This window comes from Chamaea fasciata, unplaced genomic scaffold (assembly GCF_029207755.1).
Source record: "Chamaea fasciata isolate MVZ Bird 193981 ecotype frontalis unplaced genomic scaffold, bChaFas1.0.hap1 SCAF_3, whole genome shotgun sequence".
NCBI lineage: Eukaryota > Metazoa > Chordata > Aves > Passeriformes > Sylviidae > Chamaea > Chamaea fasciata.
This window is the reverse complement of record NW_027094088.1, coordinates 38804300-38828284: the sequence shown is the minus strand read 5'-3', so window position 1 is coordinate 38828284 and position 23985 is coordinate 38804300.

Below are 23985 nucleotides of genomic sequence, written 5' to 3'. Positions count from 1 at the left end.
TTTGCTATCACCAAATATCTTCAGTTCTTGGGAAAGGGTTTGAGTAGTCCATAAATTCATTTATTTTATCATGTATAGTGTTTCCAACTGTCTTTAGTTATGTATACCTGAATAAAGAGGAAAAAAATATCAAGGAAACTGCTGAAAAATATGCTGCTTCTAACAAGGTCACCTGGAAGCTCTTTTGACTTAATCTTATTCTGTTTCTGTCTAGTAATCTTGCCAGGGTACTGAAAAAATGTCATACTGTGACATTACTAGTGGTTTATATTTCTAGCTGTGTTCCTATTTTCATCATTCCTTCACCTTCATCTTTCTGAGGACTTCAAGGAATAAAAGAAAATCTATAATTGGTGCTGTATCCATTAGCATAATTATGCAGAGCAGACTCTGTAGTTGTCTTAATATGCTGTCCATACTGCAGCAACTGCATTACAACTATAAAATGACTACTCTGGTCTTTTAAACCTTTGATAAGAGGGAGCATAATTACTGAAGTATACCTCTGTGATCTTTTCCTTCAGCTGTTCTGTTCTCCAAGAGACAAGGTTAGGGTTTTTGTGTTAGAAGATGGCCGTATTTCTGCTATAGCCCCTGAAATGAAGACTTTCATGTTTCTAGTAATTTTTCAGTTGTTCTGCCCTAAATATTTTGGTTTTTCCCACTAAATGTGTTCTAGCCAGCATTTTGACTCAGGTATTGTACTAGACCAAATTCTTGCTTCCTGCCGACTGTGTGGAGAATAGTCTAACAGTCTCATTTGCTGTTCATTGCATTAAGAGGGACAAAATTGCAGATTTCAAAGCAAAAGGAGGAGCTGAAGTGTTGTGGCAAGCAGCTGATGTGTCCATCTCTGAGGATATGGCAGCTCATGTCCTGCTTGCTAGATAGGCAGCACCGAGGCTGGGCAGAAAGGAAACAACCTGTGCTCAGGGGAATTCAGCTTCTCAACTGGCCTGCAGTTTGGTGGGATAAAATTTGATTCCTTCAGAAATTTTTGTGCCTAGATATGTTGATATTTTGTTGTCTTTTGTTTGTCAGGTTTTGTTGGGTTTTGTTGTGTTCCCCTTGCCCTCTTCTGCACCCCAGTTAGCCTCCACAAATCACAGGTCTTTCACATGGCAATGAAGCAGTGAGGGTTTCAGCTGCTGCAGTTTGCTCTATATTTTTATGAAATTATACATCACCATTCCTTTTTCTTTTTTCTTTTTTTTTTTTTTTTTTTTTCATTTTGGACTGCAGTAAATTACTCCACCATATACATTATCATAACCTCACAACTCTTGCAAAATTTAATTGTGGAGTACCTCTGGTTCACTGCCAGAATCCCCTGAGAAATTGGCTCAATGATGTTTCTGTCATATTTCCTGTAAACTCTATATCTATTGCATTTCAAAAGTTCCAAAATGAACATAAGAAAATGGTAGATGGAGCAGATAAATTAATGCTTTCCTCCCTTACTGTGTAAAGTTTGTAGTTCACCACATCTGAATACAGATAGAAACTAATACGTAAAAATTATTTCTGAACCGCGCTGCTTGAAAAGCAAGGCAAAGGAAATAAACTGCTAATTTGGGAAGAGTTAACTGATCAAAAGTCCTTCTACCTGCTGAAATTGTCTCCAATTCTTAACTTAGGTAGGGAGAGTTTCAACTGTACTGTAATACAGTTTATACAGAGTGGCTTCATCCTAGCACCAGTCATGTGTGGTACTTTGGTGATAACAGCAGTGTCTGTATGATATATAATCTTTGACAGCTTTGCGCCTTTTCTTGCATTAAGTTATGTTCTCAAGTCTCATTTTGTGCTATTAATATCATTACTGTCACCAGCAGATCGTTATTTGTGAATGAACTGAAATTGAAGCTAATGCTGTTACAATTCCATATTTTTCCTAGTTACAGGTCGCTTAGGATTTTTTTTTTTTCATTCAGTAGATTTTATGCCTTGTTTGGGTCAAATTTCATATTATCTCAACCCTCTCGTTCACTGTTTCCTTTCAGGCAATGAATCTCATTCGGCAGGGATGGCATCTGATGATGTATGAAGTTCTTTGAACTTTCCAGGTTGCAGTAGTTCCTAGGTGAAGCAAAAAATGTGTGCCTTTTCTGCATTGACTTTTAGATTCTGGTAAACTAGAACTCTAGTACTGATTTCCTACATGACCTCTGTCTTGTAAGAAACTCTCTTGCTTCTTATATAGACTTGATGCATTGCTATATTTTGATAACTCTTGTTTCAGTAGTTGGGACACTGAATTATTGCAGTGTATTGCTGTTAATTCTCAAAAATATCTCATTAGTGGCTGACAAAAGATGTTTTAATTCAGACACAGTACAGGTGAAACACGAATGAGACAGATAGGCAGCTCTTATCCAATGGTGTTGAGGTATTGACTCAATTTTCTATTTTCCTCTTAAATCTGTTATTCATCACTAATGACATTCTGAATAATGAGAGAATTATGGTATAAATAATGCTGCCTCAGTGAGTACTCCCTTACCTATACAGTTAATAAACAATATTTTTAAAATATCAAGCTTATACATTAAATGTTTTATATTATATTTTACATAAAGTATCAAAGAAGGAAAGGGATAAAATTACATTTTCATAATAGAATAAAACAAGGACAAAATTAACATCACCTGAAAATAGAGTGCATGCTGGAGTATTATTTAGTATTGGGGGATCAGAATAACTTCCATAAAAAATTAATTTGCTGACTTTTTTGTGTAGAGGAGTTGTTTTGAAAAGTAGCTCTTTGCCAAAAAATGAGCAATTTTTTCTTAAAGTAACTGATAATCAGAAAAAGATGAGCAACTGACTTGACTGTCTCTTTACTGGATTACTTGTTGTATAGAAACTGCAAACTGTATATCCAATGTCAATTCTTCATCTATAAGAGAGGTTTTTTTTTGTGTTTGAGAATAGGCAGTGCCTGTGTTAACATTTCCATGGGGACATTTCATTGGGATGCAAGATGTCTTTTACTACGTGTTTCATGGAGCTTTTATTTTTTGTGCACATCAATGATGCATTTTGTTAGATATCTTTGGTTTTTTTCTATATTGCACACAGAGAAGTCATATTCTAATTCCATGATGATGTTCCCAGCTAAAACCTGAAGACTCCTAACATGCTGCTGTTTATCAAGTTGCTTAGTGTCACTTTCAGTGTGACAGGAGAGTACAGTCCCTGAAGGACCTTCCCACACTTCATTAACATCCACTGAAAACCATCAAAAATATTAATGAGAATTGATTTCTTCAATAAAAAGAGTGATAAAGATTAAATGTGGACCATCAGATAAATGCCCTGAACAACCAGCAGTATCAGGGATGAATCTGTGCAAGCTCTCACCTTTGAACATTAGTGTTAAGTAGAAAGGCTTTGAACTAGCCATAAATTTCAATTCAGATGAAAGCCTACACTTAAAAACTGATTCAAGCAAATCTGTAGTTTAGGAAAGACTGACACTTATCTTTCCAGCTGCAAAATTCCAGCTGTAAGTTTATTCTGCCTTTTCCTAGATTTATTGGTTTGGGGTTTTATCTTTTTTCTTTTCTTTTGGTTGGTCAGTGGTTTTTTTTGAGGGGGTGGGTTTTTTGTTTGTTTTTGGAGTTTTTTTGGGGGGGGTTGTTTTGGGTGTTTTTCCCAATGTATGAGCATTTTATAGATTTTTGTATTAAAAATCCTGAGTTTTCTGTAATGGAAGGAGAAGTCTTATCCCTTGTTCTTGCAGAGCCACCAGGACACAATCCTGGGCTTCTTACCGTCTATATTTTCTGTGTCGCTTGTGTCTAAGACAAAAGATGGTTGTAACATAAGCTGGACTTGTGGCTCCTGAATGAAAATAGAAGTTGGGTAGCACCTGATAGCTGTTTTGTTCACTTGCTTTTGCTGTTCTTTAACCATCTGGCTCAATGTGTTGCTCCGTTGGAGATACCAGATCTTGACTCTCAGAAATCTTCAACAGATATATTTTGTAAATTGTTAAGAGGTTTGTCCATGTGCTAAACTTGTGTTCTCTTTCACCCCCTGTGTGGAGTACCTGGAAAAGCGTGTTCCCTCTTCTATCATCAAGGTGTCACTTCCATGCAAAGGAGTCAGAGGTAGAAAGACTTGGTGGGATTTCTCAGTTTGCTGTCTTGCTGAACACTGTGGCCAGAAACCACTGGCTAATAGCCACAGATCCTTATGTCTGCCCTTTGCATTCAGTAACTTGGACAGAGTCAACCACTTCTGTTGCATTGAGTATCCTTGAGTGTATTTCTGCTGCACAGAAAACCATACTGACCTGAAAGGGTGAGATCCTATGTTTCAGAAGGTGTACCGATTCCTTAATTTTCCCCAAAAGTAGAAAATTCAGTAGTGTACAGCCCTATTCTGAAACAAAGCAAACGAGCCCAGATAGGCTTTCTCTCTTGAGGCTGTGAACATTGTTTCTGAAACACTCATGTCCTCTGCAGTCCTGAGTAACTCTTTGCTTAAGACTGCTTCCAAATTCATATATACTGTCAAATGAAAAACAAGAAACATCTAGTAAATTGTTGGCACTCCGTGATCAATTAATAATTGTTATTTTGGTTCAAAGTAGCTGCAGACTGTACACTAGGGATCTGCATCAATAGCAAAAAAATCTGACAGTGCTACTTACAGTTTGAAAGCTCTATCCTGCTCATTTGTTGAGCTCCCAGAGCGCTTGTTCCTTTGCACTCCTCAGGTTTGTAAGATTCCTTTAGAAAAACAGAATGGTCTGGCTTAGTTCTGTGTGGTGCTTGTAATGGTACGTGTGCTATGCTTGATTTATACATATAGCATTCCTGGAGGGGTTTATTATCTTATGACTATTAATGATCTTACTATCTTGTGGCTATTAATGATCTTATTATCTAATGTACAAGCCTCTCCAAGATTAGAAAATGCAGACCTAGGTGACTCCCAGTGCTAATAATTTTTATTGTCTGTCTGCCCTGAACCTCCAAAAGTCATGGTTGAGGTAAGATGTGAGCTAGGCCAAGGGACCTGGGACTAGTGGCAGGAGTTTTAGCAATGTAGTCTTGCCTGGGTTTTGAACAGCTTGCTGCAAACTGTGGATGGTGTTGATCTGGTACCAGCCTTAGCAAATTAATTGCTGCATTGCAGCTGTTTATACTCATTATATGTCCATGTGTTTTGTATTTAGAAGGTGGCAACCTTAAAAAGACCTTGAAAAATTTCCTAGTCCATGCTTCTGTCCCTGAGGCAAATCAGCTATGCCTCAATCTCCTCTAATGATGTTTGTTTGTCAGGCCTGTTGTCAAAAACCCCTCCAGTGGTGGCTCTGCCGATGAACCCAGGCAACCTTTTCAGTGTTTTTCTCTCCCTACTGCTGAAAAAATTGTCCTGAATCTGACAGCAAGAGAGATTCATGTTGAGCATAACTATTGCTGTGCATTGGCAAAAGACATTGGAAAGTAATTTATTTTCTTGTTCTTTGCAGCGGTATGTAATCTACCTGGAAGATGCTAGCTTTCAGCCTTCCCTTCCCTATATTGTGCATCACCAAGTCCTATAGACTTTCTTTGGAGGGCAGGCCTTGCATCTGGCTGGGTATTCTTTTGCCTTTCATAAAAACTGTCTTCACCTTCTTGATGAAGAAGGTAGTCGAACACAGAAGGAAGCTTCTTAGTCCTGAGGAAAAGGATAGCTTTCTGGTTTTCAGGCTCTGTTTCTGTTTTCAGCTCCAGCTTGAAGTAATTTTTTTCCATGAACAGAATGAATTTTGTACTCATGACATGCTGGAATCCTCAGATCACTTTCCAGAGACATGCTGCACTGAGACATTTTCCATCCCATATACTCCTTTGGGTTACAGTTGCTTTGGATGAATGGCATTCTTTGTTTCCAGATAAATTTATGCACCTTGATCTCTAATGCTCACTTATGAAGGTTCTCCACCCTTGATGCTATTTGTTAAACTAAATTCTGGAACAGATTTAAGGAAGACAACATGAGAGTCAAAGCACACATAGTAAAGCAGAAAAGTTATCTCATTACAAATAATTCCAAGTATTTCCAGTAGAGCCTGGTACTGATCTAGAAGCCCAAATGTAGCACACCAAAAATCTTAACTTAGTGTATTTTAGTTCTGTGGTACAACAGGACCCAAGAGAGCTCATTTCAACACTTTGCTAAGCTCTTGATAAGTTGTGAGAAGGAAAGATGTTCTTTTTTCCAGCATGAGAATTCCCCCATGGACAGTCTGTGACAGTAATGGGCTCCCCATGTGTGATGTATAAACTAGCTCCTTTTGGGTGGATGGTTTATAAATATATAGAAACAATATCCATACAGAGATTGATTTTCTTTAGTTTCCTGGTTAAACTCCTTGCTACGCTCAGCTGAGCTTCTCACTACCTCTTCTAAGAGGATAAGCTGTAAATAGAGGATTTACTTAAAAAAGAAAGGGTGCAAAATGAAAAAAATTTTATGTCTGATACATGGACAAAGATATGCTTCCCTTTGAAACTAGGATGTGTGAAAGACACACATCTAGTAGAATATCTGAAGAGTAAGGATGGCCAGCTCTTTGTTTTTAATTGAATTGCACTTTTTTGTCGTCAGAGGAAGAACTGTCATACTGATCTTGATACTCCCTGCAATAAAACAATCATGGCTTTGTAACCCAGGTGAGAGGCTCAGAGCTGAGCTGCAGACAGATACTGTTGTCTTGCTGTACTAAAGAATCTTTTAAGCTTGTAACGGGACATCATTCTTTTGTTGAACAACGATAGATATTTCAAAAGAGTGATGGATGTTGTATTTAAACTGCTACAGAGTGGCTAGCTTCCATGAGTGTCACATTCAGTGATAGTCATTTAGATGACCAAAGAATGACGCCTTGTCTTGGATGGTCTCTACTGTAAACAAGGAGTAAGGAAATTTTCCATAGAGCAATTCATGTAATTAGAATTGTGTATTTCTGCTGGGGGAATAAATTTCCTGACACCTGAAGGTACCTGGGTTTTTCCTTTGGCAAAAGTTGTACCTGTGTAACTCACATGGACAACATCCTAATACCTTAGTGGCTGAAGAGCTACTCAAGAATCATCAGAAGAGTTACAGTACCTCTTCAACATATGGAAAGTTGCAATGTACTTTTTTTTTTTTTAAACTCCCCAATTTTAAGTCTCTTAGTGTTATATGAACTACACCTTTTTTGTCTGGACCCTGACAGGTAAACACTATCATTTGTTTATTTGCTTCTTGGAGATTTATGATGGAATGGGAATGGCTAGCTGACAGAATAGAACAACAGACCTCTGTGTCCAAGCATTTGAATGTTTTTATTTCTGCTTTATATTAAAATTATTACCCATGGTAACTAGCTTCTGCCTCTTTACGTGGATAATAGGTAGGCTGAGGTAGTATCGAATAAATCTCTGAAAATGGTGGTAGGCAAGAGACAAAAGTGCTCGCCTGGAGTAGGCATGTACTATGACTCATTGGAGCTGTCACTGGTGGGAAGAAAAATAAGAAGGTATTACCTCGGCAGAGTTGACTAAGTTTAAGAAATACACAGAGGACTAGAAAGAAAGTTTTTAAACTGCTTCCCTCCTACCCCTTTTCTTGCTTCACTGAAGCAGTCTTATACAAGTGCCTTCTATTTCTTGGTATTTGAGCTTAGCTTAGAGAATTGAAAGAAATAAAGCAAACCTTGGATTTAATAGAACTCTCCTTAATTCTACCACATAATATAGACTAGTAATACTTTAAAATATTCACTTGGAGCATTAATGACCTTAATAACCCATTAAAGAAAAAAGCACTAAACCACCACCTGAGAAAGCTGAATTTTACTATAGATATACAAAAATATCCATCTTCCAGAGAACTTTACTTTTAAAATTAAAGTCCTAAATAGGTAGGTGCAATTTGTTAAGAAATAGATATCTAGCTACACTGATTAAAAAAAAAACAACCAAGCAAAACCTTTCTAATTTAAGCAATTTAGTCAATGTCTCAGGAACAAATACACTCTCCTCTTGAGAATTTCAAAATGGACAAGAGCTTTTACACTACTTCTTTCAGTACAGGTGCTGTGAAATCATTCATTGCTGCTAGAAGCTATCACTGGTCAGGTGCTCTGCCTGTAATCAGAGACACAGCCGGGTCCAGGACTAGTACAGTTTGACTTAGCAGATGAGACTAATGACCAGTATCCTCACTATGGTTGTCATGGTAGATGTCACTTCTCTTCATGCCTATAAGAACTTGAGGGTCCCTAAGTGTTCATCAGTGTTTTTTCTTCCAGTCTTAAAGTTCAGTTTTCTATTTTGGATCCCATAAGGAGGTCACCAGGAGCTTGACTTAAGAAGACTTGTGTCTCACCTTGAGAGGTCTGCATTGTAGATGGGAGCAGTGACTTGCATCGGCAGTGTCAATGGGCTGATAACTCACTGAGGCTCTTCCTGGCTTAGAAGTTTAAAAGCTGCTGCAGATCAACTGCTGGACTATTTGTTTTAGTAAATTGCCCTTCTTTCTTCCATGTCATCCAGTATCATAGAGAAATGCCAGTGATTATAAACTGGGAGAAGACTGTAAAGCAAAGAGTGAAAATGTACGTGTATGTAGTTTCTTTGGTTTTACACAATAATTTTAACTGAGTGTGAAGAGAGCATACAGATGTTGGAGGTTGAAAGCCTATAGTGGAGAACATAGACGTGATGTGCTTGTGACTCTGCACGTAACTTTGTACTCCTAGCTCAGTTCTCAGAGTAAACAACAACTCTTTATTGCTGTATTAAAAGCATTAGCTGTTACCCCGGGCAAATCTTTATTCCTGACACACCTGGCCAATGGCCTAAGCAATAATTTTATATATAGTCACAAAGAGTTATGTGTTTACCAAAAAAAAAAAAAAAAATCCCTCCTGTGGTGATTTAGTGTTGGTTGTGTTGGGTTTGCTGTCATTTCTTTCTTTTCTTCCTTGTACTCTTAGGTAAACAGTAAGGTTCTAAGAAAAAACACAAACCACCACCACCCCGAAAAAATACTTTCTTTTATTCAGGGAAAAGGGTAGATTTTAGATTCTTATATACTTAACCCTTTATTTTAGAGGTAAAATACAGAGGAGTAGAGTGAAAGAAAACCTCTCTAAAACTTGAACATATTAATGCATTTTGCAGATGAGAAACAGAATATAATGAAATCCACAAACCTTTAAAAAACACATTATTTTATTTAAAACTTAGACAACATAGGTGTTTTACCCAACTCTACCAGAAGACAGAACAAAGATTGATTTATTTTTTTTTTAAATAGAAAAACAGGTGTGGCCAGCAGGTTGCGGGAGATAATTCTCCCTTTTTACTCTGCTCTCATAAACCCAGCCTGGATTTATAACTGGATGCTATTCTGGGCCTACCAGTCTTAGAAGAGAGTTGGACTGTTGGAGGGAGTCCAGAGGAGGACCAGGAACATGATCAAGAGCTGGGGATCCTCTACTATGAAGAAGACAGCCTAAGAGTGGTGAGGTGGCTCAGCCTGGAGGAGAGTAGGCTCTGGGAAAACCTTGTAGCAGCTTTCCAGTATCTGAAGGAGTGCTACAGTATGGCTGGAGAGGGACTTTTCACAAGGATGTGTAGTGACAGACAAGGGGAAATGTCTTTAAACTGAGGGTAGTGTTCAGTTAGATCTCAGGAAGAAATTTTTTACTGTGGCAGTGGTGAGGCACTGGATCAGGTTGCCCAGAGAAGCTGTGGATGCCAGATGTTGAAGACCAGGCTGGATGCAGCTTTGAGCAATCTGATCTGGTAGAAGCTGTCCCTGCCCATGGCAGAGATGTCAGAACTAGGTGAATTTAAGGTTTCTTCCAACTGAAACTGTTCTGCCATTTTAATTTATAGAATCTGGATACACTACTGTCTAAAGGTGTACTCATCGTCTCTTTCTGCCCCCATGTCATACCATACTGATCCACTGGTTCTGTCATCAACACTATTCTGTGCCTCTGTGCTGTTGGAAAATGTGTGAATTTACCACTGCCTCTGATGCTGTTGGCTGATGAAATTTCTGGCCCAAAGTATTTCAACATGCGGAATCAATTCCCAGAAAGCACCTGCCTCCTTGTCTTTAGCTCTGTAGTGATGGTGTGATAGAAAGGCATTAGACCTTCTATGATGTGTTACAGAATCGCACATTTGCCTTTTAATATTTTTGTGTCGTCTTTGCTTTTGACTTTGTGAGTTCCTGTGCAGACTGACAGGAATACTTTCTGCTAAGATAAGGGCCTTTTCCAATACAAACATGTTATTGCCAAAGATGGAAGAGTGCAGCCACACAAGGACTTTGAAGATGCTAGAAGAAGAAAGGGATGTGAATTCTGTTTTGTTAAATGCTTGGCACTGATGATGTTATTTGATTATGGACTCCCTACTGAATCAGTGTATAAAATTTTGTGATCACAAAGGTCTATTTGAAAATTGGAACCTTACAAGGAAAACCTAGACTGGAGATGTGGGCTGTTTTTTTGCGTTTTCTATGCAAGAAGGTAAAGATAGAGGGTATCAAGGTAATTTTACATGGCAATCAAGGAAAAGCAAAATTTTTAAAAAAAGGTGCTCATCAGTTTTGTTTTCAAAGGATCCTATTTCAAGTTGGACTGTCTTTGAGTTATACAATGCAAAGAGGGTGAGCTGGGGACATGCATGAAAGGAAGAATCAGCTGCTATATGATACAGTTGGCTGTTTCCTAATGTTTCTTAATGAACAAGAGAATGAGACTGGGCCTTAAAATAGAATTTGGGGGAGGGTGGGGAGAATAAAGTTCCCTAAAGCATAATTAACTAGAGAGACACTTTTCTATACTCATTTATATTAATCTTCAAAAGTGAGAATAAAAGTAAGGGAAAAATACAAAGGAACTAGGGTGAAGTAATTTTCTCTACTTTCTTAATACTTACAAATTAAGTCTTGCCTAAAAAATAGGAAAAGAAAAGAAAAGGTTGACTTCAAGGAAGGGCCTTCAGGGCAACAATATAAGATTATATGGATATTTAACTGCTCCGTATCATGGTGCCGTAATTAAGACAAAGTACCTTACAATTACACCTTCAACCTGGTTAATGCATACAGTTTGAATTCAAAATTAATGTATATTCTTTTTAAAGAAGATTAAAAGGAACCCCAAACCAAAAACAACCCTGAAAGACATTTATTGTTAAACAGTCTCACACTATAGACAGTGTGATGATTTGTTTGCATGTCTCCTTCTGGGAAGATAGTTAGCAATATTTGTCATCACAGACCTTTTATCAAAGCATTAAAATGCTTTCAAAACAGTGAGCTCTCTGTATGTTCTCGCACAAATTTCTGAAATGAGGATGCTGAGTGAGGTAACATAGAGCTTGCCATGAAATGAGAATTTTGTTGTAGCTGTCTAATTCCAGCATGTGTGAAACATTAAGAATCTGAAGGTTAAGCATTAGGTTTTGTGATGAACCGTGCACCTCTGACCACATGCCCTCACTATGTGATCCTGTGTTTCAGTGTGCTTACACCACTGGGTGTGAGCATACTGTTCAGTCAGGTGTTGACACTGAGAGGTTTGGGCGTCTTCAGTAAAGACTAGAAGCTGGGTGGTTGTAAGACCGAAGTCCTTTATTGCATGGCTAAATCAAACTCACAAAAGGCACAGCTATTAGAGTCCAGAGCAGTATGCAGAAGCATTCTAACACAAAGTTTGTAAGTTCCAAGCAGAAGTGACAGCAGCAGCGACAGCACCCCTAATCTATGTCCTTTGAGCACTTTATCAGTAGCAACTGCAGAAGTAGCAACAGGGGCATTTGTAATGTTATGTGAGCCTCTGTGTATGTGTGTGTTAGCATTCTCGAAGTAGTACATTTTTATTCTATTTTTAGCCAATCAGATACTTACACACGTTTTCTACAGTCTTGCTGGACCAATCCTAAATTAAGATTGGTGTGCGGCAATATTCGTAGATTCTTATGCAAATTCTGTGCATATAGCTCTATCTGTTCTATCTAGGAATTTTTAGCAAGGCTACATTATTTTTGCTATGACTAGACTTTAACTAACTTTGCAAGAAGCAATGTTACTTGTACTTTAAACTGGGCTTAAGGGCTTCTCTTGCTAGCTTGCATTTTTACCTCATATCTGTGTGGATTTACGTATTTTAGATTTTCTGAAGGTTCTAATTTAATCCTTGTATTTCTGGGCACTCCTGGGCCTGTGTGGATTTGGCCCAGTGGGATTCATACTCCAACAGGATGTCTCTGGCATGGGGTGTCACTGATTTCTGTGTAATCCCAGACCTCTTAGACAGGTGAGTTCCCTGCCCTGGTCTGTCAGTCCTGCTTGAAGAACTTTGGGGCTAAAACTTCAGTCAGCCTGACCCTCATGTCTTCTGCTAGCAGGGAGCAACACCATCAAATCAGTTCTGACAAAGCTAAAAAGGACCATGTAGGGTGTTGCCCTCCTATCAGTTCATGTCTGTTTTTGGACATCTTACATAGGAAGACTGTGTGTGCCTGTTTTGAAAGATTTAGTGCTAAGTATCTTCACTTAAATCCTCCTCCACTGGCAATAACCTCCTTCACTTGGGAGTTGGCTGGCATCACTGTGCCAACTCTTTGTCTTATTTTCACTAACTTAACTAACTTAATGCCTATGAATTTGGGGGCTGCTGGAACTAGACAACCTGGGGTGTTAGACAGCTGGTAAATGATTTCTGAGTGTGTTGGAAGAGCCTAAATGGTGGAATTATACCTTTAAAACAGTAGAGAAGTGTAAAAACTTTGGGGAATTTGGGCCAAGTGCTCTACTAAATCAAAACTTTGGCATCAGTTTAAAATTGTGTCCCCTAAGTTTTTAGTTAAGGATTATGCCCTCTTTCCCCAGCTTGACATCTTTCTAAATTTTAAAACTGTTTCTAATGATCTCATGTATGCTTAACTGGACAAAATTAAAGTTCAGGTTGCAACTGGAATATTTACTATACCTCAGTTCAGTCTGTTGCACTTCCAATTGAAAACATTTAAAATAAGGTTAGTGAAAGCATTTCTGTGCTAAAAGTTTGTCAGTTCTAGAGATTCTGGTGACACTGTCTTATAGTGAGTATCACCCAGATAATACTGTGAAGATAGATGAAAGATAGAAAGGAAGAAAAGAATACAGGGTTCTTCCACTTCTTGTGCTGGAAAGATAAGTGCTTGTCCCTGTGTGGGTGAGCAGAGAACTTCACGGAAGTTTCTGTCACAGCTCTTGTCGGTGATGTATGACAATCACTGAGAGTGTGCTCTCTGAACTAACTGAAGGGAATCAGCCCTACCATGACAAGACTCTTCTTAACAAGGAGCTACAATTATAGTGAATATGGGATAAATTTTCCCTTGGTGTAGCTAGTTGAGGTCAACACTGTCACTTTCATCTCTGAGGGATTTGATGCAGCTAGGGAAGTTAAACTCTGGGGTGGGAGATGCATGGGTGTTACACTTCACTTTTGTTAATGACACAAAAATGGGAAATTGGGGAATGTCTGAAGTGCTTCTTCATTTAGGGACCCCAGCTTAAAGAAACCAAATGGTAAAAAAAGTGTGACTCTGTTTTCGGTCCATACATCTATTCCTTTAAAATACAGCTTGCCTCAGTTGGTGGGGAAGAAGAGCTGCCTCTTCTCTCCCTGCTCAGTAAGTTGCTCTAGAAGCTGTGAAACTGTTCAGCACTGCCCTGGGGGAGTGCTATCTTGCTATGGAAATGAATTCATAAATTTGACATTTTGCTGGCAGCGACAGGTGGTGTCTGTGAGAGCCTGACTGGCTGCCATCAGTTTGCCTGATGGATTGACTCCCATCACTGCTGAGCCAAAATTCATTGATTTTGCTCTTGCCCTTCCTTGGGATGACCTTCTCAAGAGGGAGACTGTACTGATTTTATACTTCCTCCCCACACACCCTTCAACTCATCCCTGATCCCTTTTGTTTATTTCCTTTTGCAATAAGTCAGTTTCCTTAATCTCTTCTAATTATAGATTGAAGATAAGGTAGGTAAGTCAATGGGCTGAATAGAAGAGCAAAGTGTACAAACAGCAGCTGTTAGACAGGAGAATCAGAGGTTGTTCCAGCTTCCCATAGCTGGGAACTGATGCATTGTCACAAAAATTGTACTGTTGTCCCCCTAAAATATTGTCATTAAGAGGAGAAGGTGGGAGTGGGCAGGAACAGGGCAGACAGTGTAGAAGCAAAAACCTTTAGAGTGAACTCAAGATCGAGTCAACTCAAAGGTCGGTGTGCGGTGTTAGGGAGCTGTAACTTCTGTTAAAAACAGCAGGAAAAAGTCTGTTTAGAAAAGGGCAGTGCCAAAAAGATAGCTTGCAAGGCTGTTGCCCTTTCAGGATCACCTACTGCAGATGGTGCAAGAGAGCTTTGCTATCCTCTATAGCAGATAACATGTTACCTTGAACAATTTTAGTCTAGTAAGCTGACTATAACCTAAAGCAAGGTAAGGAGATGGTGTGAAAGCAGGGAGCATCTGGCCTTTGGATGCTGATTTGGCTGGAGTACATACAGTGGGAACTGCAACTCTTTCTCAGGTTTTTCTGGTAGTAGTATATCTGCTGCTATGACAGAATCCACATCTTACCTAGAGACAAATGGGTGCTTATAAGAAGGGAAGGTAAAAAATATGTGAATTTAAAAAAGAAATCTGGTGGTTTTTGGTTGTGTTTTTTTGTTGTTGTTTGTCCCCCCCCCCCCCCCCCCCGTTTCTTTAAAAACCATTCAAATCCAGGCAAGTTGTAGCTTAAGTTTTGCCATCTGTTAAGTGAAAGTAGTGATGCTTGCCAATTCAAGGCTTTAGATCCCATCTCTGCCAGGGATCTGAGAGCTGACAATGTGCAACTACTTTAGTTGTAACTACACTACAAATAATTTTTAACATATTCTTAAGCACCATATAAAATGTGTTGAGTGTAAGCCCGCCCCAGCCCAGCAAAGTTGCTATTTTGTCACATGTCAGGCATATTTTGAGCAACTTCTTCACAGAATAAGAGGGTAATGGGGGAGGCTTAAAATCTTCAAAAAATTAAAATCTTCAAAGCTATAAAAGTCACATATGGCATTAGGTTGATCATTGACATGGAGGGGAAGAAACCTGGGCAGGCAGGGGAAGGACAGCACAAGAAAGAAGGGAAAGGGCGATATAAAACAGAGGGAAAAGGAATCTCCTTCACCCCAGATGGTGGGTTCCTAGTCCTTGCCTTGGGTTAAAAGGAGTTTGTGGATGCCCTGTAATGGTGCATAGAGAAATATTCACAAGTCTGAATATGAAGAGTACTGACGGATGGTGTGTGGGCAAGGAACTTTGGGGTGCTGCTACCAGGGAGGAGAGTGCAACCTCACCTCTTTAGCATTGAGTTGTAATGGAGGATATGGGGGAAGGTGCATGCTTCAAATGTGAGTCCAGAAGAGACAGACAGGTCATTATGGAGCATCCCTTCTGCACAGTGTCAGGAAAAATGTTTGGAAGCAAACTGGGAGAATAGATGGATGAGAGGAGTCCTGAGGCTGGGGCATCAGAGGGGATGTGACTCCCAAGGCTCTTCTGCCTCTGTTGTTCATTGCTCTGATCCCTGCCAGTCGCAGAGGTGCCGAAATCCCCTGACCAAGAATATTCTTGTGGGACTGCCAGTTCAGTGTCACAGAGTGAGGAGGTGTAAGATGAGCCATCTGCAGTTAGGAATCCTTTTCCTCACTGAGCACCCACTGACTGGTCATTTCTGACACATATTTACATCTGCTACTCCTTCTTGGTTTGAATCCAGAGTAAAAGGCTGTAGATCTCTTATTAGTACCTACTGAGTCTTGCTGAGACAATGATGGCGTAAGCTGAGAGAGAGCTTTCTGTAATCAACTACTTTATTTCAGCATGTGGCGGTGAGATTTTTCATGTGGCAATAGTTTCAGGATCAAAATCCTGATGATATCATGCATTTTCTATTTTATTTTATTTTATTATTTTTTAAATTTATTTTATTTTATTTTTTTATTTTTAAAATTTATTTTATTTTATTTTATTTTATTTTATTTTATTTTATTTTATGTTTTTTCTTTCTAAAATTAGGGGATGAAGCCCTTAATTGTTTGGTGATAAGATGCTTAGTATGGTACAAATCCAAGTTCTTAATGACCAAAGTGCAGTTAGCCAGCTCTTTCAAAACCCCAGCATAGTTCAAGGAGAACCTAATGTTCTACTCAGTGAAATGCACTGGTTGTCTCAGCGTTACCTTCGCTGGAGAACTGTAAACACCATATTGCAGATGTTACATTCAATTCAGTGCAGTCTGAAATGATTGACAGCATCTGCTTCACAGAGGCCCAGGACAGAGCTAGTATCAACACTGTCTTACCTTGTGCTCAAAAAACCTCCACTGTGTCACTGAGAACATCATTTGAGGGAGCCCACACTGTGTGGTGACTGATTGCATTGAAGCTGCCTTCAAAATGTACTTTCTGTAGCTAAGGGACATAGCATTTTCAGTCTTGGGGTTTCATCAGATTTCTTGAGCAGTCTGTGTCTTCCCAACACAAATATAAAAAGTCCCTCTGACAGCAAAGTCAAAAAAAACTGGAGAAAGTATATTTGGGTTTGTGCATTAGAGACAATGAATGACTAGTCATTTATAATTTATGGTATTTTCGAAAGGAAAAGAGAGAGAAACCTAACTTTTAATTAGAAACTTTCCAAGGAGAGAAGTAGTTGTGTGTTTGCTGAAAGAAAATAAATTCTAGCATGTCTACATAGGCAACTCCTAGCAAAAAATTTTTTCTGCATTGTGAGGAAAAGCAATGTAAAATCCCAACTAACAAGCTGATATGGCATTTCAGTATAATGAAACCTGATGGTTGATGTGCTTGGGTAATCCATAACTGATATTGTTTTTCTACTCCATACAAAAACATGGTTAAAAAGTAAAATTATGTTTTGTGTGGGGCAGTGGGAAAGATGAAAGAAGGGTGCTTACTTGTCTTCTTGCTTTTAATGGGGTGAAGAAAGGTAGCAATGAGGGACACTGGAGCTTCTACAACCTTCTTCATGGATGAGTAGAGAAGCTTGGATGTCATGCCCCTCCTTAAGTAGAATAGTGGGGATATGGGATTGGATGGGTGAGTGACTAGTTACATATTTAGCAACAGGAGGGGATATTTGAAAGAAATTTTTGTTGTATAGATGAGATTTTTTTGTTGTAATAATAATTAAAAACAAAACAAAACAAACAAAAAAATAATCTTGGACCTACAGAGGTGTCGTACTCCCAGGACATGGGAATAAAGGAGGACAGAGTGCTGCTGGTGGAGTTCTTCTGCAGAGTACTTGTTTTGAAAGAAGAGTCTAGCAGATCCAGTGGATTTTTTTTAAATGACTCTGGGCTTTAAAAGAGAGCATCTACCTTGTTTTTATCTTAAACACACAGTTTAGCTGAGAATGAATGACCACAGCAAGCTGTAAAGTAGCATGAGTAAGCTGGCTGAATGCTATTTGCTGATTTTCCTAAACAAGTAAAATAGAAATTGTTAGAGCTATGTGAGAGCTGACCTGGAAATACATTAAGTGTAGTAGGTGGAGATGAAGTTGGGAAATGAGAAAGAAATTTAATACTTGACTGGGGAAAAACAAAGCTCTCTAATTACCCAAATTGTTTTGGTAGAAAACATATTCTTAGATAAAACAAAATATATGAGTCTCTATGACTTTACTGTGGAAACTGCTGGGAAAAAACCCTACAGCTTCAAATAAGGGGGTTGAAGGACCCTAGGGCCAGGCACTGGAATGCTCTGGGTGAAAGAAAGGGAGAAATGCTCCAGGTCTGATCTGGCGACCAGTGTATCTGCTGAAATCTTTGGTGCTGACAGCCACGTGCTTTGATGCAGTTTCAAAGCCCTGCTCATGCAACTCACATGTGCTTCTGGTCATAGTGTGGCCTTGCTCCCTGGGATGCTGAGAACTGATTCAGAGAGCTATCAAGTGACCACCCCACCTGTGTTACTGTGAAAGGATGGCTGAAATGTGTCTGCTAGGGCATGGAGGAGAAGGAGTCCCCTGGCAGTGTCAGCAGTGCTTTTCTTGGGCCTGCCTGTGTAAGGAAAATACATGGCTATGCATACACAGCATTTCCCTGGGGGAGACAAAAATATGGTGGAAGTCTCTGTATGGTTGTTGAAAGAATGCTTTTCAGCACCCTGTGAAGACATATTACCTTCTCTGGGTCTCTTAGAAAATTGTCTCCAGCCATCACTACTTGGGTGATGCATCTCCTTCTCCCTCTCTCCATCACAGAGCATTTTGGCTTCTTAGAACAGAGACTGCACCTTTTGTCAGACTGATGGAAAGCTGAGCTGTTTATCAGAGGGACTAATTCTTGAGATTTCTTTCTGTCTGGTGTGAGACAGTAAACTTGAGAGCGTAGAAATCAGCTAGGCTTTTGCTAGAGAAAGAATGGCCAGTTTCAGATCTCTGTGTTGAGTTTTGTTTGTTTCGCCCAGTGATTTTGGTTCTTTGTTGCATTGCCTCCATGGAATACATCTGTGGTCTCCGTATGTGCAGGAGTATCTGTATATGCTTGCTGCAAGATTCATCACAGACGTTCTAATAATTTTAGGGTGTTCTGGTCATTTAGATCCATTTGCGGTGGTCAAAAATGGATTATTAGTCATTTGGAAAAATTCTCCTCTGTGAAAAATTATCTCGCTGGCAGGTGAGGTTGCCAGAGTCAACATACATCCGACCTTGCTTGCCTTCTTTCCCTTGAAAAACCAATGCCATCTGAGGGGCACATAAAAAGTATTTGAACCTCATCTGTATAGCTAAACTGACCTTTGTTTTGCTTTATGATGCTAAGAAGAGTTTTATGTTGAAAATCTGTCCTGCAAAGTCTTAAATTAGTCCAGACTGCTCAGAGGCAGGATTAACAATCAATTCTTTTATGTACTATAGATACATTCAATAGGATGTAATTTTGAGGGGAAAAAAATTAAAATCTTCAAAACTATAAAAGACACCTATGGCATTAGGTTGATCATTGGAAGATTGTTTAATACTTGGATTTTTGCTTTGTTTTTCTAACAGCAGTTTTCTGCCTAGAAAAAGGATAAAAATAACCATGAAGATAACTTCAACTCTGAATTTGCACGTGTAAATTGAGACTTTCCTCACCTACTGTCTCAGTTCCCCAAATATATGTACATCCACTTTCTTTCTCCTTGCCCCCAGCTGTATTTGTCTGGAGGTACCAGTTGCAAGGAAGCTATGGGAATCCATTTCTAATTCTGCCAGGCAGCAGGTGGAGAATTAGCATAGTGACTTTCATTATTGGAAGCAGGAGGCACTGAGGATCTGGATCCAGAATCAGACATTTCAGTGAACCTGTATAACAAATGGAGGGCCCCAGAGATTTACTGCTGTCTAATGATAAATTGCTCTCCCAGTTTTTCTCGCAGCAGTTTTGGACTGTAGTTTCAATCTAACACAACAAAATAAGTTACCTGGATTCAAGCAGGTGCTTTTAAGTTAGACGTGTGGAGATGTAGGAAGGGCTACAGGAACTAATTGCTGGGCAGTGTGTTCCCTGGACCAGCTTCAGTCGTGGATGCCTGCCCCGGGTGGGTGCTGAGCACAGGCATCTGTGACTGAGGTAAGGCATGGTCTGCAAGTCCTTTTGCCAGCAAGAAAATGAAGACTGTCAGAATGAGGTCTTGCTTTGCAAATCTGGGGACCTGCAACTCTAAGCTTTGCTCTCCACTTCTCTCTCTGGTCACAGATAACTCCCAAGGTCTTTGTTCCCTTTTCACCAGCTGCAAAGTAAGGAAAGTATTATTAGCTTGTCTCACAGGCCTGGAAGATAAATTCATTAATATTTGTGAAACATCAGATACCATAGTGATGAGTGCCACACAAAAGCCCATGAGGAAATTAATAATTAGGTATTCAGAGTAGGGAATGGATGTTATGCAGTAAATAAGGTGAGACTACATGTTGAATGAAGAGGATGAAAAGAAATACTGAATAGCTAATTTAGTCCCAGAGCAACATCCAGCTTGTGCACTGATTGAAGGAAGGGTTGTGTGGAAGCTTCCAGTGCAATTGCATTATAAAGATTGTATTGTACATATGTATAGCAGAGGTCTAAAGTAAGGTTATAGGGAGCATTAAATGTGACATTTTCCTAATATTGGATAGTTTACTCTGCATCCAAACTTTATTTTAATGTGTCTTCAGTTTTTAATATAGTTCATTTTAGAGAACTAATAATGTTCCCTGAACAAAATATATTAGGAACACATACTTCATTCCTTATATATTTTGGAATGGAAAACATGGTACGTGGAGAAAACATGCTGCCTATAACAGTAGTGAAAATTGATTTGAATATGTATTGAGGTGCAAATTACCTCATCACATGCCCTTCCAGTAACAGGGAACACGATAATCTGACAAAGCACCAGTGTATTTAAACAGACTAGAAGTAAATTTCCTGCTGGTAACTGCAACTTTGAATTTTGCACCATTTAGGAGTTTAATTGCTGTAATCTGGGTGTCAAAAGTTGACACTAGGCAAAGGACTATTCTTACTACACAAGAGGAAAATCACCTATGCCTGCATATTATAAATAAAGAAAAACCTGACTATGTTCTGTTTGCTGGGTAGGGTAGTTAATTGTAGTGCTGCCAGTTTCCTTCACTTATTCCTATGGATAGGACCCATGTGTACAAAGGGCTAATCTCTCTTTGTCACAACACTCATTCCAGTTAACAAATTTAATAACAACACAGCTTCCTTTTGGAATGGATGATATAACTGGATAAAAAACAGCTATTTGGACAATAGAATTACTTTTGAATTTTTTTTTTTTAACAGTTTGTTTGCTGGAGAGTACTTGACCAGCAACGGCAGCAAATTGCATTTGTTGAATAAATTTGGCCAATAGTGGTGAAATGTGTCTAATATTTGATGAATGTAGCTCAGCAGGCCCCTCATTCTCAGTTGATTTTTGAAGTCTTTTAATTCACTTGGAATGATTCCATTTACATTTTTCTTTTTCTGCTTAGTGCATTTATAGGTTTCCCAATCCTGACTTAACTCCCTCATCTTTACCATATTTGTCTTCTGAAATGGTTTCTTCTTCCCAACCTGTGCTTTCCTCTCTCTAATCCATGTCAGGTTTTTTCTTCCCTCTCATATTTTTAATATTCTTCATTTCTTCCCTTTTCTCAAATTCTTGTTTCCTCTGTAAAACCAGTGACTCTTAACTCTGATGTGCATGTCTTGGAAAAATGCCATGTACATCATAGTTGTGAACAACTAGGAAATAATGGTGTTGGCAGTAGTCAGAAGCTGTTTTTAGATGAGAAATCACTCCTTTAACTACAGGCTTCTGAGAAAGAAGGACATTGAGGTCTTCATGATAGTCATGAGCTACTTTGGATATATTACGCTACAGCCTTGACTGCATGAAATCACCACTGAATTCCCTGTTTTGGGTTATACACACAAGGTATTTTCCAGTCTCCACATCCATCTGCTTCCAAGCCATCTGCTGCTGAGTGGGTAGCTACACGTAGTTGTCAGCTTATGCCCTAATGTGATGGGGACAGCTCCAGTTTTACCTCCTTCCCATATTTAAGTGTGTTTTGCTGTCCCTTTAAATGCTCAGTGCTCCTTACTCCTGCTCAGCAGGGAGCTTCCTCAAACTACAGTGTCAGCTCTGTTTGAACACCACTGGATTCCTTTCTCTTGAGTGTTCTGGAAAACACTGGCTGCAAGTGATATAACCCCAAGTGCTCTCCACTTGGTGGCTTGAGAAACATCTGAACAGCAAGACAAGTCCTGGAACACCCTTGCTGGAAATGCTGGGAAACGAGAGTGCTTTCTTTTCATGCCAGGATGGTTTTCTTGACAGTGATAAAAAGTTAGAACAGTTTCATTTTGTTGGTTCATTTTTAATTTGCAAACTTAGCCTCTGCAGAAATAAGAAGCAGATGTCCAGGTAAAATATATGTCTAATTTGCTACATGGGTCTTCAAGCTGTGTTGCCCTTTACTTTAATCCTGTATTTAAAAGGTAGTTTTCAGCTCTTTTGTTTCACTCTATCTTTTGCAGGTAATTAGCGATTGCTTTTATTCCCATAGAGGCGAGGAAAGAGGGCAAACCTGGTGCCATTGAGCTAAGTAAATTCTCTCAGTGAGATTAGGGCAGAACTGGGATTGGATCACTCCAAGTCCCCAGGTGCCAGGTCAGTGTTTTGCTCACAGCTTTGTTTTCTTCCCGAGGTGAGATATTTCACGGGTCAGGTGCATCTCTAGGATTTGTCTTTAATGCTGACGGCTACTCAGCTCATTCTGCTGCTGCCTGTGCAGAGTTGGTATAAAAACCTAATGCTTCAGTGTATCCTCCTTCCAGAAAACCAGCATATATATAAAGATCTGGTAAAGTCTAAACTGTGCCAGTGCCTCACCTTAAAAGTTTTTGAGAGAGCAAGCACGATGTTCTTGTGAAGTGAAAGTTTCTAGATGGGGAATTTGAATTGTTTTTCATTTTACTTCCTTAGCTGAGCATAAGCCCAGTACACTGCTGGGCAGTTGACAGGCACCCAATTGGTCATATCCATCTGCCCTGTGCAGTGGATAGGGATTTTTTTCAGTTGGTTTTCTTTTATTAATCATTAGTAGCTGTAGTGATTCCCCCAAGCTGATGCATCCTTGTAACATAGAAATCCATGCCAGCCTTTATAAAAAGTTTCTTTGTTGTCTTGAAAATTCTGTATTTAGAGAACTGAAAAAGTGAGTAAGAAAGAAAACACTTTGTGTTGTATGAAGAGATATTGATCATCTTGTTGTCCACTGACTGACTCAAGTGTTAGCTGCAATCAAAACCAAAGATTATTACTTTGGTTTGATTTGTTTTAAAAACTAAGGTTGTTTGTGAGGTTTAGGCACAGGTCCTACTATTCTTGCATTGTAGAAATACGGCAAAGGCTTTCTTATTTTCTTTTTTTTTTTCTTCTCCCTCTGTTATAATGATGATTTTCTGTAGAACAGAGAAATATTTAGTCTGGTTAATTTAATACTTTTTTTTCTGTCTGGACTGATTTGGTGTTGATTTTGCATAGTTAGTCATTATTAAAGCATGAAATTAATATCTAATATTGTTAACACGAGTTTGCACAAAGTAAAATAGAAAATATAATTTTGCATTGATGTCAAACTTGCTATCTAAAGGGAGCTACTTGTATCAGATATTTAAGAATTATTTGAGAAAATTGCAGTGTCTGAAATCAAGCTAGACATGTTAAGATAAACACCTTTTTTTCATGATCTCTATGGCTTCTAAGAAACAGGAGGAGAGCATGATTTTATTTGTGGGTGAAACTGAAAAATTTGTAGGAAGCTGAACATGACAAGAGCATGCACAGTGGACAGTCTGAAACCTGCAGTTATCTGCCTATAGGGATTATAAATGTGTCATCTGTGTTTTTGATTGGGCTCCATAACATTTTGCAGAAGTGCCTATTATGCACCTGTTATGATTTTGCTGTTTATAGTGCCAATTCCTCACGTGGTGTTTAGATCTTTAAAGATAATATGGATGAAATCAGTGCTCTGTGTTGAAACATTCCCACCATCACCTTGAGTGAGCTGCTAGGCATGGTCTCTACACACAAATTGTGAGTTCCAGAATTTTTTTTTTTGTTTTTTTTTTTTTTTTTTTTGTTTTTTTTTTTTGTTTTTTTTTTTTTTTGTTTTTTTTTTTTTTCCTTTCAATATTAGCATTCTCTTTTATATAGGAAATCAATGTTCTGATTAATCTTTCTTAATAATTAAGAAAGATTAGAAATTTTCTTGGTTGTGTTTTATTTTTGAAACTTTCATTACAATAGAGCATACAGCACACAGACTTGACTGATGCACAGAACAAGAAATCTCTAT